Below are 18,919 nucleotides of genomic sequence, written 5' to 3' on the forward strand. Positions count from 1 at the left end.
GATTTTGCCTCCGTCAAATCGCCTAATGTACTTGTATCTAAAAGCCCGAATCACGAACAAATCTATAGAAAGAAACATTATAAAAGTGTAGATAAAATCGCTCTATTAGCGAAGAAAATAATCGCCCTAATAGCGAAGAAAATTATTCAAAACGCAAAATAAAACTAAAAACAAGAAATCTTTTCTCAGATCTAGCCCCTAAAGAACTAGATCTGAGCAAAGGAGGAAGAAAATGATAAGTTTTCTTCAAAATTTTTGAGAAGGAGAGATAATCAAACCATTGGTATTTCATTCACAACCATTAATATTGCACCGAAAGGCACCCGGTATTAGGTGCCATTTGATATAAAAGAAAAAGACCTTAAAGGCCAGGTGTGCACAACAGTTGAAACAAAAAAAAAAATATTGAATTTTAATAAACGAAAATTCTCGACAAGCGCAATTGAGTTACAAATACCCTGAGAAATTTAATGAGTTCCTTGAAGTACTCTGCCAATCAACCCTTGATCTTACAAGATTATTTCACTTATCTTTACATCTGCAACGGTCCAAGAAAATTTCTACGTATGTTCATTCCATTATTTTGTGTTACCAATTTCTTCCACCTTTTTGAATGCTGAAAATTTTTATTCTCAAGCTGACAATACATACTCAGTGAATCAAATATGTACCAAGCATGATTTTGTGTAAGGAAGAAAATACAAGTTTATAGAATTATTTGTTCCAATCGATAACAGATTGATCCACTAGCAGGTCACGATTAGACTTTTCAGAATTAACAGTTTACTCAAGTTAACATTTTTGGTGTTATGGATTGAAAACATTAAATTGAAAGGATTACATATTTTACCGAATTTTCCTCTTTCTTTTTTTATTCTTATGTGAAAGAGAACAAAACTTAGTATATTTCTCATCGACAATGAATATCCAAAAAGAAGCCTAAGAAATTATATTATGTGAAACCTAACCCGTAGATGCTGATCTACGGTTAAGATATGTACTGTGGAAGTCAAACATATTTTTTCCATCATAAACCACATGACTGCCACCTAACATTGGGTGCATTAGATTGAGCCCCATATATCGTTTTCATTTCATTCCAAACAAAATGGGCTTAAATTGAGAAGAGAATGAGCGATCAACAACAATAACACCCAATTCTTGTACACAAAGATTAAAGAAGGAATGATACTTGGAACTATTATTGGAATTGACTTGTTTTTCTTGTTTCAAATGCTCATATGAGAGAGGAGTGGTTTTCCCAAAAATTCTTCATGTGTAATGAATAACCAGGAAACCCTAATTTATTCACTCTAATAAATAAGAACTTGATCTTGGCTGTGACTAATTTCTGATGTACTTGTATCCAAGATAACAAGTCACTAACAAATCTGAGCTGGGGAAGCTCAACCCATTGTCTAAGTTCGTTTAATCTTTCCTACTTTTGCTCAATTTTGGGTTTGAATCCGACTGTTTTTTAGATTCAAATGACAACTGATTTTTATTTTTAGATCTATTAGTACCTTACTTTGTTTATATCTATTCTTTTCTTCGTCTGATTTCCTTATTGATTTCAAAAACAGTTACAAGAGATATTAACTTTTTTCTTAGTTTTTGAATTTTTCTAGTTTATCTTAGTGTTTGTTCTTCTTCATCAGTTGAAGATCTGCTCAGGTGGAAGAAAATGGGTGAAAAAATAAATCTAACTATAACAAGAACATCATCAGATACGTACAACCAAGGAAACAAAGACAACAACAACTATTCCAAGATCATCAACAAGTTCCTCAGCTACCACAAATGCTACCAAGACTCCAAAGCCGATTCAGTCTGATTCATCCTGATTCAGACCACTAAAGACCTATTCAAAAGACCCATGTTACTCTGTAACCTGTCACTTTGATTTCTGTAAATACTACTATCTTATTTAGTTCATGTTACTTGAATGTACATGTTCTTGATAACACTGGGTTGGACCTGATCCAGTCACTGCTTTGAGCAGTGATCCATATTGATTTTCTTTCAAAATCAATTTGGCTCGTTGATGTTGCTTGGCCCTTTGGAAAATTTAGAAATGGTTTTTATGTTTGTAAGAATTAAACTGTTCAAGAACTGGTGGAAACACAATAAATTTGATGAATGTATTATGATGCTGAAAAACTGTTGTAAGGTTTCCGATTTCCAAAATCGGGGTTATCAAAACATTTTCTAAGGTTTGCCTCTTTTTCGGGAAAAAAAATCACAAACAAATCTAAAGAAAGATAAAATATAAAAATGCAAACAAAAATCGTCATAATAGGGAAGAAAAAAATCACCCTAATAGGGCAAAAAATTATTAAAATCAATAAAGTAACTTCTAAATCAAGATGAACTATGGAAAAACTAATTAAAAATAAATAATATTTACTCAGATTCAGTACCAACCAGATCTGGGCAAAGGAAGAAAAGATAAAAGGTTTTTTAAATAATTTTTGAGAGGGTGGAGGGAGATGAGAGAGGGTTTATAAAGAAACAAATAAAACTGAAAGTAAATTTGGAATGAAATTTAAAGAAGTTTAACTTGAACATTTGTAAAAGTCCATGCGTGGCCAATCCATAGAACATTCAAGCCTTTAACTGGGTGCATACAATGTGAATGCTGATTACAAAACGCCTAATTGAAATATTCCACAGTGTTGTTTGAATAAGAACTTTACAGAACTTTAAGTTTTGATATTGAGCTTCTAATATTTGAATAAGTTTGTTTTGTAGTTGAGTTGCATATTTACCACTATCCAAATCTGGGCTACGATATTGGGGTACAATTTTCTTTCGATATGTATTTATATCTCTTTTCACTGCACCCAACGAAAGGTAAGACCAAGATGCATCAATTACTTCGTGATCCATGTTATTTTCGATATGGTATGTATACATCACTTTTTACAACTGCTTTATTATAAGTTTTTTTCCTAACTCAACTAAGTTGTCCGAATCTGAATCTGAATATTATATATGGATTTTAACCCTTTTTTTTGTTGAAAAAGGCGAAACTTATGTATAAACTTAGTACTAAGCTAAAAGACAAGTAAAGAGACATAAGAGAAAGAAATTGAACTTCAATGATTCAAATACCAAGTTGGAATCAATATTGACCTCTATTGGATTTGATACCAAGGTTACATATTTGTAGGTACATATAAAGAGACATCTCCTCAATGATCAGGCGCTCCTCATGAGACTAGACTACTTAAGTTACTTACATTTTAGAGGATTACTAGACTTGAGCTTAGACTTGCCACCTACAACATTACTAGTTTTTTTAGGCTTTGAAGAACATATGGAATATGATGTCCATAAAAACCACTACTTGGATTACAATAATTAGACTACATCTACATCCCAATTAAGGATAGATTTGATAGGTACCAAGTGGGATGTATCATTGTTAGAACACCATAAAATCGTAGGATCTTGAATCTATAAAATTATCTCAGCTTCCATCTTATATCTTCCACCGGCTCAAATACCTTACGTCACTGCTTCTGTTTATGCCAAGCTATTATGTGTGCGAACATGGTCCAAATTTTCCAATTCTCCAATTTTAATATGCTTTTACTCCATCTTTGGAAGCTACGCAGCAATGTCTCATTCACGAGACCTTAAGTATTTCGATGAAGCAAAACCAAATTTCCCTAGTATATGAACAGTGGAAAAGAATATGATCTTCATCCTCCCCAACCTCTCTACATAAGTTGCGCAATGTTTCTGAGACAATAATCCTTTTATACTGTTATAGATGATAAAAAATGGGGTAGGGTTAAAGAGATAAATATGGACGTGGTTTGTATGAGTACTGAAGGTTGATTACGAAAAGTTATTTCCTAAGTCAAGAAGATGGTCGTTTAAGGGTTGCTTCAGTCACATGATGGAATGTTTGGGTTGGTGCAAGGAGGAAAGCTGAGAGAGGTGACACTAGAGTTATTAGTTGTAGAGAGTTGAAGGGAGAAATACAGAAAGAGAGAGATGTAGAGAGATTCAGAGAAATTCTAGTTCTGATGTTATGTTGTGTTTTAGAATGACCAAAAATTGGTCTATCTATATATTTGAAAAACCATAATATATATAGTACCTCCCCTTAATCTCAGGATAAATCAAGGATTAAGTCTATTCTTCGCAACTGGATCCTTGTGACCGACTATCTTCTTCTTTTGCGAGTAGGCTGATACTCACACGTATTGCAGACCGCCAGACCTTAGTTTATTTCCCTATTTGTGGAGCAATCATCCTTTATGTGTGATGTGTCGTATGGTAAGGTAGTATTTTACGAAGTTGTAGGCACTTGGATAAATGAATACCCATGTTTGAGTGTGGAGGCAGGCCTGAGTAATTTGGAAAGCTTAATGAGGCTTATTGTAACATTGTGTGTCATGAGGAGAGCATAATATTGGATGAGGTTAAGTATGACCTAGTTTTAGACGTTCACTGAGTAGGAAGGTAAGATGTGGCCGACTTGGATAAGAGACTATCGCAAGGACGACTATGTAAGGAGGCTGAAGCCTGGTAGAGGTCAGTTGTTGACCTGGGATGGTCGTATGTCGATTAGATGAGCCGAGGCATGACCGACTCTATATATAGGCTAAGACTTGATATTACTTATCCAACCATAAGAGCAAGATGAATTATTTTCGATCCATATGATTTATGGGAGTCATTGTCCAACCATACGAGCTAAGCAGTATATCTATGGAGGGACGACAACATGGTCGGGCTTGGAGACGATATGGCGGAACTGGGCCTGAAAGCATATGTTTAGTATCTGTAATGACGTTTCGGAGTACTAAGCCTTCCAGAACTCGGGACAACGTTAAAGAGACTTGGATTTTTTTAAAGACTTGAGGTGATATTAGAGATATGTAAACTCAGCCATAAAAAGATGCCATGCGTTGACAAGGTTATCATCTTGAAAATGAGACTTAGCATGATGATCAGGCTCAGCATGGTAATGAGCCTCATCATAACAGTGATGCCCAATATGGTGATAAGTCTCAACGAGGTAATAAGGCTCCGCAAGGTAACGAGGCTATGCAAGCTTAGGCTTTTTTATTTAACTTATTGGGGGTTTAACCACACCTATAAGGATTGAGCGTGCCTCAGCTGGGTAATCGATCTCGAGTTAAGCTATCCGTCTTACAAAACGATTATTTTTCCACTTATCATAAAATGACTATTTTTCCCTTGGTTGAAAAATCACCATCTATGACTGCAAATTTTTGAGGGTGTGTAACGATTTGTGGAAAGATTACAAAACAAACACAAGTACTTTTAGAGGGATACCTTTCTTCCACAAAAAATTTAGAGGAATGAGATGTGGAAGAATTGAGCTCAAGGTGCTTCAGAGTGACCCGGTGCATTTACAAAAAACGGGTTTTGTGGGATTTGATTTTTTGTTTAATGGGTTTTTTTTTGTAAGTGAGTTTTGAGAGGTTAAATTTTTGTTTTTTCTTTTGCTTTGGAAATGGAAATTAAATTAACAAAAAATGTTAATTACAAAATAACACAATGTTATCCACCAAGCAAGAAGAGCAAAACAAAAACACAAAGAAAACCCAAAAAAAAACACAAGACCTTTTAGAGAGGGTAAAAGAAAAAAAAGACTTTTCTAGTTAACGATTATACCTTTAAAATAAAGGTAAGTTGTGGAGCGGTTAACAGAATCCCAATGAAAAAACTGGCTTGCGCACCCAAGATTACGGCTTTACCGGACGTCTTTTTATCAGTGAAACTTTGAGCATTTCTTTTGAACCATATGTTCCAACATATGCTAGCAACTAGGGTTACATTCCAAACTTGTTTTCCCGACTAGGAACAACTAGGGTTACATTCCAAACTTGTTTTCCCGACTAGGAACATCATAGACAATCCAACTTTGAAAAAATGTTAACCAATTTGTTAAAAATAAGGATATGCATATTTGTTTGAGCACAAATAAATCCAAAGATGTTAAAAAAATATTTAATCTCTAAATAAGGTTTAATTTGGATTCAGTAACCAAATTATGAAATCTGAATCGGTTGTCGGAAGCTTACATTGCACCAACTGCCAAAGGAAAAACCCACTTTATAAGGCCAATATTTTGACAAAAGCTTCTTTCAGAGGAAAAACCACAACAATAAAATCATTCACCAAGATTCAAGTTGTTTGAAACAAAGCTTGTTTAGAAGACTGCGAACACACATGCATGCAATGAACAATTGATATGCACATAGGATGGAGGAGCATGGCAAGTTGTGCTTCCAATTTTGAACCCTATTATCGAGGCCGCAAAGAAAAACTTATAAGGGTTGCATAAAATTCAAATGTCAAAAACATGGATAAGGGGATATCTACCTCATATCAATGCCCAAATTTTCCTACTTCCAAAACTAAACTCAAATCTAGTAATCATTTAAAAACAAACACACAAACACTAAAATCAATTCTTCTTCTTCTTTTCTCCATCGGTGATGATTATGATGAACCTCACTACAAAATGGAGAATTAATCAATCAAGAAGTTCAAATAGTTAAGCCTCCAGCAATGACTTCTACTAGATAAGATTAAAAAAACTACCATTTTTATTGCTTTTGATTGCCTGAATATGTTAGACTTGATTACAATTTTGTTTTCTGTTTCTGAATTACTTATGATCAGGAATGAATAAACTCCTAGCCGGAAACAACAAATTATGATTCCCGTCCGTAAGTTAAATATCTTTGTAGTTACGAATGTGAATTGATGATCTTCCAGCCGTACGTTGGATATTATCAACTTATTATGGTTGGAGAATGAGGAACTCCTAGCCGCATTTTAATCTGAAAAACAAAGTTCCTAGCCATATATATATTTTCCTAGACCGTAGAATGTGTAATGAAAACAAGTTTCTCAGCCGATATTAGAATTTCCTAACCTTGGATTTGTTTACGCGTAGCTTGTATCTTGATCACGAGCCGTAATAAGTGTGCCTAAAACTTAGAAAATAAAATTTTATCTTTTTGTTATTTCTTCTAGATTACAGTTGGGAGTTCATGAATTCTCAATTATAGAAAGAGCTCGCAACCGGAAACTAATAAACTACTAACCGTAAACAGTACTATGTGAGGGCAATTTAGCCGTTACAAATAATTTATAGATGAGAAGCTTTGCATAAACTATTTGATCACATTATCTCGTCATCTTATCAGCCCTCGAAATTTCCTTTCAGCGGCCCCAAATAATCACGATTACTAAAGGGGTTGCCGGATTTAGTAAGGGGTACCGTTTGAGTGATCTGACGGTTAGTGTGAATGCATGGGAGTCTACATAATCCCACATAAAATGAATCTGTTAGAGATAGTGATACTTTAACAATTTGCTACCGAAATAGTTAGGCAATCTGTGTTCGCTAGTTCACGCCAAACTATATTTCCTTTAGTTAGGGTACAAACTAATCCAACTGATTACGATCTCCAAGTCCTTGATGATATGATGGTAACTAATACGTCAACTCCCTAATTACAACCTGTAATAATTGACATTACAATTCAATAAGTTAGAAAAACTAAAGCCTAATTATGTTTCCAAAATTAGTTTGTTCTTTTTTTTTTTTTTCTTTGTCCATGGCCTCATTGACAATGAGTAACAATGGCTTCAACATCAAGAAAGAAATGTTCACAGAATGGAGCACTACTTTTTTTTTTGCTCAAAACTTACTCAAATTGAACATCTACTCAAAGAATCATGACAGGAGTAAATATGACAAGAAATGTTTCTAGCCCTTGGATATTCGATTGAGATTATCTTCGTTCGAAATACGATAAATACCAACGGCAGTAGAGATGGTACGATGATTAACTTCTGTTTTAAGCAAAAATGAATCTAAGTTATAGACAAATTTAAACTAAAAATTATAAAATAGACATTAATTACACATTTAAAGTAAAGATTAACCTCTTAACAGTGACGTCCTACCAAAGTTTCATCATTTCATCTCTTAAACAAAAATGAAAAGAAAACAGTTGAAGAATAATTACATGAGCAAAAAAAAAAAAAACTGACAAAAAAATGAAGTGAATGAATGCCCCCGGCTTGCTTATGGTAACCCTGTTATCGATTTTGATCAGCTTAATTGAAGAGGTCCGTCTGTTACCTGCATGCTCACGTAGCTAGGCAAAAAAAAAAAAAAAAAAATCTCTTCCTACTAACAGGTCCACAGAAAATGGGCTTTGGCCAATCTAAACTCCGTTTTGTTTGAGCAATGTTAATGCACACTCCCATTATATTCTAACACATAAGCTAGGAAGATTTAAGTAATCTGATGCAGGATGATTCAATTCTTTTAATTTCATTTAGCACTCACAACAGAGTAGTGGACATTACAATGAGAGAACCCCAAAATTATGTTGCTGTGGACTTTGAAACATGTGGTTATGGAGTTAAATAATGGGAGACCCATAGATGCTGGTTTGCCAGCAACAAATGTTTTCTTCCCTTCAATTCCTGGTTGGCTGGTTTAACTCTAACAAAACACACTTCCATTGAAGTTTTTTTTGTTTATTGGTATGAAAAGCTCATAACAGATCATGTATATAAACATTTAAGACGTTCGCATTTCAGACCAAACCTAAAATACCTTAAATTGGAACATTCATTGATAGATTTTTTTTGGCCTTAATAAAATATATCATCATCAAATGCAACATCCTCACACAAATTGCTGTCAAACCAAAAATAAAAAAACAAATGTTTTGGTTGAAAATTCTTGCATATTTTAATCTTGATTGCTTCTTATAAAACAAATAAATTAGTTTGACAAAATTGCCGTTTGATTAATCAATGAAAAAATTGAAATGGAAACTAGAGAGATTGGATCTTGGTTGGGTGAAAAACATGAAATGAACGAAAAAAAGTAAATTTGTGGCTGCTGGGATTCGAGCCCAGGTCTCCACGGCCACAACGTGGAATTCTTACCACTAAACTACAGCCACAGGTGTTAACAATTTCCCATCAATAAATTATTTAATTCAGTATAAAATCTTCTTGCAGATACAAAAACATATGGAGTATCTATCACTTGGGAATGCAATTGTGGAGGCACTTTTCTGATTCTGACTTGAAGTGACCATATATTATGATGAGTTCGACATCAACGACACTGGAAGAATCAGAACAAGAATGAACCGTTCAAGCCGACACCAACAACATCGAGGTAACAAAACAATGTAACCAGAGATAAACGTACATGAGATATATATCAAAACTCATACCACATTGTCGCCATGATCCTTGTGTTGTCCCTGTAGTAGAAGCTATGATATCTAGCTCTGGTTTCGTTGGTCAACTGAAGGCACAGTATGCACCAGGACAGCTTTTTCCCATCAATCCAACATTACAAGAATCGCCAGAGTTTCCAAAAGATCGAAGCTGCTAGCATGTCCAGTTGAATACAAAGTCAAAATACTAGATTTCCAGGTTCCTTCAACATACACTGCATTTGCGAGCAAGTTAAGGCGACATGTCGCGTAATTGCGTTTGCACTTTCGCAAAGCAATGTATACCTATTCAGACTTCAAATAAAACTTTTCTTACCGAGCCCACTAGCGCGAGAAATTATTTCATAAATCAACTCGGGAAGCCCATCAAAATCATCTGGTTTCTTTAGAAGCCAGGCCAGTTGTGCAGAGGCCAGGATGCGCTCTATACTAGACATGAACAAGTCAGCGAGCGGCTAGCCGAAAACCGAAAACATAGTCCTTTTTCCCGAGCAAGTTAGGGTGGGTTAGAGATTTTTTCTAACTTTTTCGCCGACTTACCAGAGCCTCGACACAACCCACATAGGTAAGTTGATATGGCATTTACGGGTTCGAACCCCTATCTCCGCAGTGGGAGGGAACATTGGAACCATCGGACCACTTGAAAGCATTAAACTAAGTTTTTACGGCTGTTTAGTTAGCCAAACGATAGATTTTAGTCATATTATGGTATATCATGTTGTATCATTGTAATTTAGTCTAGTATAATTTCCCGTTTCAGAAACAATTTTATCTTTCTTTCTTAGGTTTATTATATTCAAGAAAAAAACATATTTAGTAAAATACCATAAACTCTTCGAATTTTATAAAACCTTAATATTTTTTTTTATGTATTTCACATTCTTAGACTGTCGGCAATTTTTTTACAGATTTTGCTTATTTCTTTTTGAATAAAAATATAAAATTATTTCTATGGATTAATTTTATTAGAACAAGAACTATTATTATCTCTATGGATAAGTTAATATCTTTTTGAATTGATAGAATTTGGGTGGTGTAGGACTATTATCTAAAGAGATTTTACTATATATATTTTTTCTTAATCGGAAAAGAAATAAATTAAACAATTTATAAGAGTTATCTATTAGAGGTAGATTAGGAAATAAATGAAAGGAATGGAAAAGAATGGAAAAGAATTTCCAAAAAGTCAATCAATAATACTATCCCGATTCAAACAGAATTCGAAATTACCCATTCCCAACCAATGATAACATTAATAACTTAGCTTCCAAATCCAAAAAAATCTTTCCATATTAAAGTTGTAATTCTCTCGAAAGGTTTGTGAAAATGGGAAAGTACCAAGTAAACCACAAATTTTTTCGTGAAGAAATCGATATATTATTTTCTCGCGTGAACTTCAATCCAAGTTTAAACCAGACAAGAAAATTTCCTTGGATAATCTCTTAAAAGGAACTCTTGAATCATAAGGATTGATTAACTTACAACTTGCTTGTACTTTTAATAATAAAGACTAATATTTTTTTAATAGGTAAAAAAGTATTTCTACCAGAAATTAGTTGGAAGCCTAACAACAAGTTGAGCTCCAACAATATACTACATTAGTTGAATAGGTTGTCGTGTTAGCGCACCAGTAAGCTTCATGAGGAACCAGCCAAAGGGGCCGAAGGGGATATGGGGGCTGATTATGTCGCAATGAGGGCAAGCTAACTCTACCTTCCATGTCAAATCCTGCAGTATTGCGCTATCGGGGACTCGAGTCTAGGACCTCCTAGAGCGCGAATAAAAGTAAAATCATTATAATGCGGAAAATGAAAGTAAAACAAGACAACATAAATTTTTTTAACGAGGAGGCCTGCAATCTAGCAATAAAATCCCAGTACTTCGTCCAGTTTGAACACGCACTATATTAAGACACTATAAACACTACCCTACTATATGACTTCGGTCTGGAATGTAGTTGAGACAGATTAAACCCTCCAAGCTACTATGTTGTTGTTTTTCTCACACGTCTCTTGGTTCTCACAAGAACCTACACACTTGGTTCCCCTAGCTGATGTCCTTTACACCCCAAGGAGTTTTTCCATAATGAATCGCGAAAACTAGCACTACCCTGCCTCCAACAGGACGCCTGGTGATTTTCTTTCGATTATTCTATAACAAGGATAGGAATTTGTTCCCTGAATTTAAACGAATCTAAATCCAGGATTAGGGTTTATACTCTTCAGAACATATTGAGATACCTAACTTCTATTTGTACAAGAATCGCAACTAGAACTTAATCTAAGATATGTTCTTGTAAAAAACTCACAAACATGATTTTCAATAGATAAGAATTATATTCAATCATGTTTGTAGTTTTCCATCAAATATGGATTTGATATGCAATTCTTGAATGACCTTATATCAGAAGAAAATAATCTCAGAATAAACAAGACATATAAGCACGAACAAATATAGACACATGCTACGAAACTATCTTTCTTTCAAGATAGATGAACATGTGATACACGAACCCCAAGTGAATCCATTCAAGGTCGAACATTAGATATTTAAGATCTTTAGGTATTTGGAGGACAACCTTGCAACAAGATACACATGAGTGCATGGATTTGAGTTTGTCTGTGTTGCCAGTGTTTGCAATTTATAGTGATCAATCAAGCCTGGATTGCTTAACAAGTAAGCAATGAATTTCTTACAAACCAAGATAATTCACAATTAATAAATTGAAGTCGTTTTCCAAGATACATGAATCTTGTCGTTGGAAAGAACTATACTTACAATGAGGTTCTTTCCATGGTTTGAAATCCTAGACGATTGTTAGCTCAAATGAATTATATGAAAGAATTGTTAGAGCACTGCTCGGTGGAACTCACAAATTTTGTTGTCTTAATCTTGTTTACAATGTTAGATGCACAAAACTATATCTTGATTTTTATTCTACTAAAGTCAAGTTGGACTAGGATTAGAGTATGGTAGTTGAGTATCAGTCATCACTGAATAACCCTCAAAGAATTAAGATAAAAAAAATCAGACATAGCCATTTGGAAAACTTCATTGGACAAAGAGGTAAGTGAAGACTGGACTATTCTATTAACTCACGACATTACCATTTTATCTAGAAGAGACTATGTCGTATGACCTTTAGTAGATTTAATATTGCAAAGAATAAAATTCGAGCCAAGCTTGTCTTGGTGAATCTACTGAAATATGATTCAAGCAATGGATGTTCATAAATCCTTAGCAATTCAAAATAATTTATTGTTCACGAACTACTTTGTATCAATTGCATCATTTGGAAATTTTCCAAGCAATAATATTTTATATCTATGGAAATAGGGAATGCTTCAAAACATGAAAAGAGAGTTTTCAGAACTACTGAAATATGGACACATGGTACCCATTACGAGTACCCTAGTCAACTGAGTTTCAAAACAAGGTAGGTATGATACCTAGTACGTGTATCCTAAGGTTCTGAAATTCGTAAAGGGAGGAGGTACGCTTACCTAAGGGGCCTGAGTTCGTGAATAGCTTATGGGTACATATACCTGGTACGCGTATCTTAGCTCCTTGAATTCACGAAATGGTTCATAGGTATGTGTCCCCTATACATACTTACGCAATACGAATTAAGCAGATGCTCATAAACTATTTTCACGAATATGTTTGGCATTGCTACAACTTCCATGAACACCATTAAGGCATCTTTGATAACTAAATCACTTTGTATATTTGTATCATGATTCAAGTCTTAAGTGTTAAAAGAACATGATTATGCTTATACATTCACAAGGCATATGAACTATCATTATACACGGTTACGATACCCTGGAATGTATAGTCTCATATAATTTCAAGACTAACTTCTCACATACTCACATGAACTCCTAACAAGAGTTTCATCTTAACAGAGAAAGTGTTTGCTTGATTATCGAGTTATCTTAGCTTAATTGAAAGAAAGCTCTAGTTTGAAAGTTTATAAATAAAGAGACACAAACAACTTGGAAATTCAATCCCTTACACTTTTATGTCCTAGTTGTGTGATAGAGTCATCCTATATTAACCTACATTTCCTATGAGAAACATAATTTGGTTTATGGCTTAAATACTTCACTTAGGGTAACATGAAGCCACGTCCAACTATCTTTACCTTGACAACTCGTGTATCCTGATTCTGTTTTTTTCCTTCTGTTTATCGAGGTTTTTTTCAATCTCCTTCAGGAACGAGATAGATAGAAATCACAAAGTTCTTTTCATCTCAGATTTTGTGATTTTTCAAGATAGATATCTAAAACTCTTATTCATTGATCGGTTTAAGATTACTTTTGAGAGATGGTTAATAATACAGGTTTCTTAGATAACTGAGTGTAAGTGTTCCTTATTTGTCAGGTTTACTAGCTTTGTCTATTGAAAACATGTTTTCAATCCTTGATCTATTCGGTCTAAAGGGAAATCAGTTCGGCTTATTCGATAGAGGCAGATTGGTATCAAAAGTCTCCACCAAGGTTGAAGCAACTCTTACTCTATAAAGGACGTCAACTAAGGGAATCAATTGCATAGAGCAATGCGAGTTTCAAGAGACATAAGGAGCATGAATGCAACTGCATTTCTTGGAGGTTTAATTCGGTCTTAACTACTGAAAAACCAGGGGTCTAACAACCACACCCGATATTTCGTCTCGGCAATCTGTATAGACTAACTCCAATATATTTCCAAGAGAATCAACTAGACAGTTAGACTCAATCAAGGAAAATACATCCAAGAGTTATATCTTTGTTTCTCAATGTAATCATCAAATCAAACAGATAGAAATCCGCGAGCCTGATTATTATGAGAAACAACTTGAATGGTACCAAAGACCAATCAAACAGATAGAAATCCGCGAGCCTGATTATTATGAGAAACAACTTGAATGGTACCAAAGACCAATGTTCAAGTGTCAATCAATTTTAATCAACAACCAAAGGTTGGATTTACCAATTGATTAAACTACGCATAGCCTGTGATATTTCAATTATATAGAAAATATAATGCGGAAAAGAAATAACACAGACACCAGAAGTTTTGTTAACGAGGAAACTGCAAATGCAGAAAAACCTCGGGACCTAATCCATATTTGAACACCACACTGTATTAAGCCGCTACAGACTCTAGCCTACTACAAGTTAACTTCAGACTGGAATGTAGCTGAGCACTAACCAATCTCAAACTGATTAAGGTATAACCGCGTTCCTTACACCTCTGAATCCCATAAGGACTCTACACACTTGATTCCCTTAAATGATCTCACCCACAACTAAGAGTTTCTACGACCCAAAGTCGAAGACTTGATAAACAAATCTGTCTCATACAGAAAAGTCTATTGAATAGATAAGTCTGCCTCCCACAGAAATACTTACGAGTTTTTTGTTCTGTCTTTTGATAAATCAAGGTGAACATGAACCAATTGATACAACAGTCTTATATTCCCGAAGAACAGCCTAGTAATATCAATCACCTCACAATAACTTAATTATATGGTAGTAGAACAAGTTATTGCGGAATCACAAAGAATGAGACGAAGAGTTTGTGATTACTTTTTATATCTTACCTATCGGAGATAAATCTCGAGAAAATCTTAGAGAAGATAGTACTCAATACGAGAGAACAAAGTAAGATCAGAATACGCAACCACAAAGAAAATAATTGGGCCTGGCTTCAGAATCCCAATGAAGTCTTTAAGTCTTTAACTTACAATGGTTTTAGGAAAAACCTAGGTTAAAGGAGAATCGAATCTAGTCACAACTAGTATCACACAAGAGGTGTGGGGATTAGGTTTCCCAGTTGCTAGAGTTCTCCCTTATATAGTCTTCAAATCAGGGTTTGATAAATTTAGAATGAAGCAATCAATATTCATCGTTAGATGAAACCTGATTTAAGATTCAAGCTAATATCTTTCGACCGTTAGATTGATCTTAGCTTGTTACACACAAATAAAATACACCTTCATTTAGATATGGGCAACCGTATCTAAACGTGTATATTGAGTTGGCTCAATAACAGTTAACCGAAGTTATCCATATGAACACTTTTCTCTTAACCTTGTACATCTTAACAATTCTAGATCAATTGATAATCAAATGAATCTAATTGTGTTACTCATAAATTTGTTCAATTGTTTATATTCTCATAGAAGTATAGAAGACACAATTGAAGCAAAATCGGTTTGATTCAAAAGAGTCAGTAATTCGTGAACATTTTAGCCATGGTTTGCAAAGATTGCATTCCTTAATTTATAAATGTATTTGTTCATGAGTATGAAATCATACTTAACCGATTTAAGAACTTTAACCACTTAAGTTTGCGAACGGGTACGGGAACTTAAGTTCCAGACATTGGTCACAAGCCGACAGTTTGCAAACGGGTACGCAAACTTTAGCTCCGGATTGAACTCAGTTGAAACCGTTTGCAAACGGGTAAGTAAACTTGGTTCCCGGACTTCAACAGTTAAATCAGTTTGCGAACGAGTATGCAAACTTAAGTACCCAGACTTAAACAGTTGAATAAGTTTGCATACCCGATCCTGAATTCTGACAAAACAGTTCATACACTAAGTGCACAAACCGTAATGTATCCAGACATGGGTTTTAGCTCTTAACTCCCATTTCAATCATTGAAATATTCTTAGAAGACGAGAATAGTTGTCTCACACAAACTATTAACTTCAAAGCAATTTTCAAGTGATCGAATGATCAATACGAAACATTCCGAGCCTACATCAAATGACTGTCTCACACGAATCATGTAAGATGTTACCAGGTGATTTTCACATGATCATCTTTTGACTTTCATCAAGAATAATGATGAACTTGGTTAAAGCGGAAATCTTTCCAACACACATATTTCGAGAAATATATAAGCGAGTTAAACTGAGCTCGAAATATCAAATGTTTATAATGTAAAGTCTATATAGCTATACGACTTTTGTCTCAATAGAAGATAGAATAAAAATAGACTTTTGAGTGATAAATGAGTTCAAGTCTCCACATACCTTTTGTTGATGAGGTTCCACAATCTCCCCTTAGTAGTTCTTCGTCTTCAATTGATGAACGCCATGAAGTCTAAAGATCAATTACATATTCTATCATAATCTGATACATAGCTATAAGTATACTAGAAATAAAGACTTATAGTTTTGACAACTAAACTTGAAAAACAAGCTTGAGATAGAAACACTTGCGAGTTCGACCGAGCAGTGCTCTAATAATCTCCCTCTTTGTCAATTTTAGTGACAAAACTATGAATACATATGGATTACAAAACAAATAAACTTTGTAGCTTCTCATCCAAATGCTTAGTTTCCTTGGTTCTTCAACATTCCTTGAATTCTTCGTCACTCCAAGTACTCCAATGATTCTGAATGTGTTCAACTCAACATCATAGTTGTTGAAGATCCGCAGCTATAACAATAAGAAAACAGATGTTCTCAATTATTGTTATACAATGTCATAGTATTATTACTACACAAAATCAAAGTTCAATTGTATCACAACTTTGACAATAATACTATGGTGATATGTATCTGATAGACACATTTTTGTGTCTAAGTTGTCCCCAATTATCTCCATGTTGGTACTCGATTTTGTACTTATTATGGTGTTTTTGTGTATGTGTAGGTGTTTTTGGAGAAATAAACATGTGTGGAAATTCGGCTCGAAAAGTTGCCCGGGGTACCCCGAAAGAAACGTGTTATCCGCACCCTATCACTGGATAAGGGGCAATCATCACCATCTTCTTCACTGTTTAAAGAATACATTTTGGCGGGAAAATAGTTTCAGATTGCATAACTTCCTGTGTTGATTTCTGGGTTGATTTGTTGGGATCTTTTCGCTGGAATTGATTGGGAATATCCTGTTGCATTAAAACAGGAATGGTATGCAAGAAGATTTCACGTGATAAATACTTGATATTCTGGAATTGATTATGGGAGATACGTGAACTGTGAGAGAAGATTTTACTCTCTGGAATATATTCTATTGATTGAAAGAGATTTCTTTTCCAACTAAAAAACGTGTGGAAGTGTAGAACATAGAAGAAGGAGTTCTTGTTGGTTTTGGAAGTTTAAAAGGTAAGAAGATATTCCCGATAATATTTTCCTTAATGCCGAGTAATGAAAAATATTTGTAGTTATGGAAGAGATTTCTTGTGCATGAGAGGCTATATAAGGTCCTGAGGAGTTTTAGACGAGGAGATGAAGAGTAAGGGGTGAGAACAGAGTGTAGGAATTAGAGTTGGAGAGAGTTGTTGTTGCTTCCATGAGAGAAGAACACGAAGAACAATAGACTGCAAAAAGAAGTCGTTTTCTAGTGTCAAAAAAACCGTTACGTTTTCTTCCAGATAAGACTGTTGTTTTGCGACAATTTTGAGCTATAGTTTTCTTGTAACAGCTACTTTGTAACAACTCATTTGTAATAGTAGGTTTTGTAACAATTATAATTGTTACAAACACACTGCTTTATATCTTTTCTTCAATAAAACACCTTTTTGAGCTATGGAAAATTATTTTGAGCGTGTTTTGAGTATGAGGAGCTAGACCCCATCGCCGGGACGACGGAGGAAGCAACTTTTCATGATTGTGGTAAATGAATTAATTCTTTTATTGACTTTTTGCATAGATTTAATTGCTTTATGATTTCTATTAATTATTTGCTATTTTGTTAGATGCCGCATGCTTAGTTCTAAATACTTTAGATGCGTCATGCTTTTAACTAACAAATAATATTTTACGAAATCTATTTTTGGCAAAGAAATAGAGTCACAACTTCTTTTGTTTGAGCTATATTGTCTAGAGTTAATGACTGAACCATAACAATATGAAAAGTAGTGGAATCCCGCGTCTCAGCATCTCTTCATCTTGTGACAAATTGTGTATATATATTTTTCCTTATTTTCTTTATTAAGTCTTAAAACAAATTCTCAACAAATCTGAGTGAACGAATCATCTTACCACAACATCATTGAAAAATACCATCAATTTTTGGCGTCGCCGACGCGTATTTGTTTATAGATTTGTTTTTAGGTTTCATTTTTATTATTTTTTGTTCTTTTTTACTCCTTTTGGTATTTCTTGTTTGTTTTCGGATTTGGAGCCAAGCTAAAGAAAGAGAAGAAAGTGTTGAAAACAAAAGCTAAGCCAAAGAAGGAAAGAAAAAGGAGAATTCAAGAGGAGTGAAGAAGAAGATTTTTGTATATAAAGATTATTTATTTATTTTATTTTTAGAAACTGTTAATAGGTTTTTATTTTTGTAATTTTTATTTTATTTTTGGGCTTTTTTATTTTTGGACATTGGACATTTTTATTTTTTTAAAAACCTACGGAAGGGTAATTTTAAATAAACTGTTTGCAGAGAAGGACGGTGATTACGATATCACCTCGGCCCCTCAGGTTCGTACAAAACATTGGAGTTGTGGCCCGAGTCAACTTCAACGGTTCATCCCCCGTCTGGAACGGGAGGTAAGAATTCTAAACACCCGCGAATCTCCTGTCAGCGGGTTTACTGGATGATTTTGTATGCATATATGTTGAGGAATCGAATACGGCTGTTTTAATTTCCTAGTAAAGAGCAAGGCCTGGCCATACAAGATAAGGGTTCGGATTTCATCATCGTTCTCTT

At 34.4% G+C, this 18,919-nt stretch overlaps 1 non-coding gene across 1 annotated transcript; it reads right to left on the bottom strand.

Moving 5' to 3' along the window:
* Positions 1-8,912: 8,912 nt before the first annotated feature.
* Positions 8,913-8,984, bottom strand: TRNAH-GUG. Its single transcript has one exon. It is a non-coding gene; the product is annotated as a tRNA-His (tRNA).
* Positions 8,985-18,919: the final 9,935 nt, after the last annotated feature.

Source organism: Papaver somniferum, chromosome 7, assembly GCF_003573695.1.
Source record: "Papaver somniferum cultivar HN1 chromosome 7, ASM357369v1, whole genome shotgun sequence".
In the NCBI taxonomy this organism is placed as follows: Eukaryota; Viridiplantae; Streptophyta; class Magnoliopsida; order Ranunculales; family Papaveraceae; genus Papaver; species Papaver somniferum.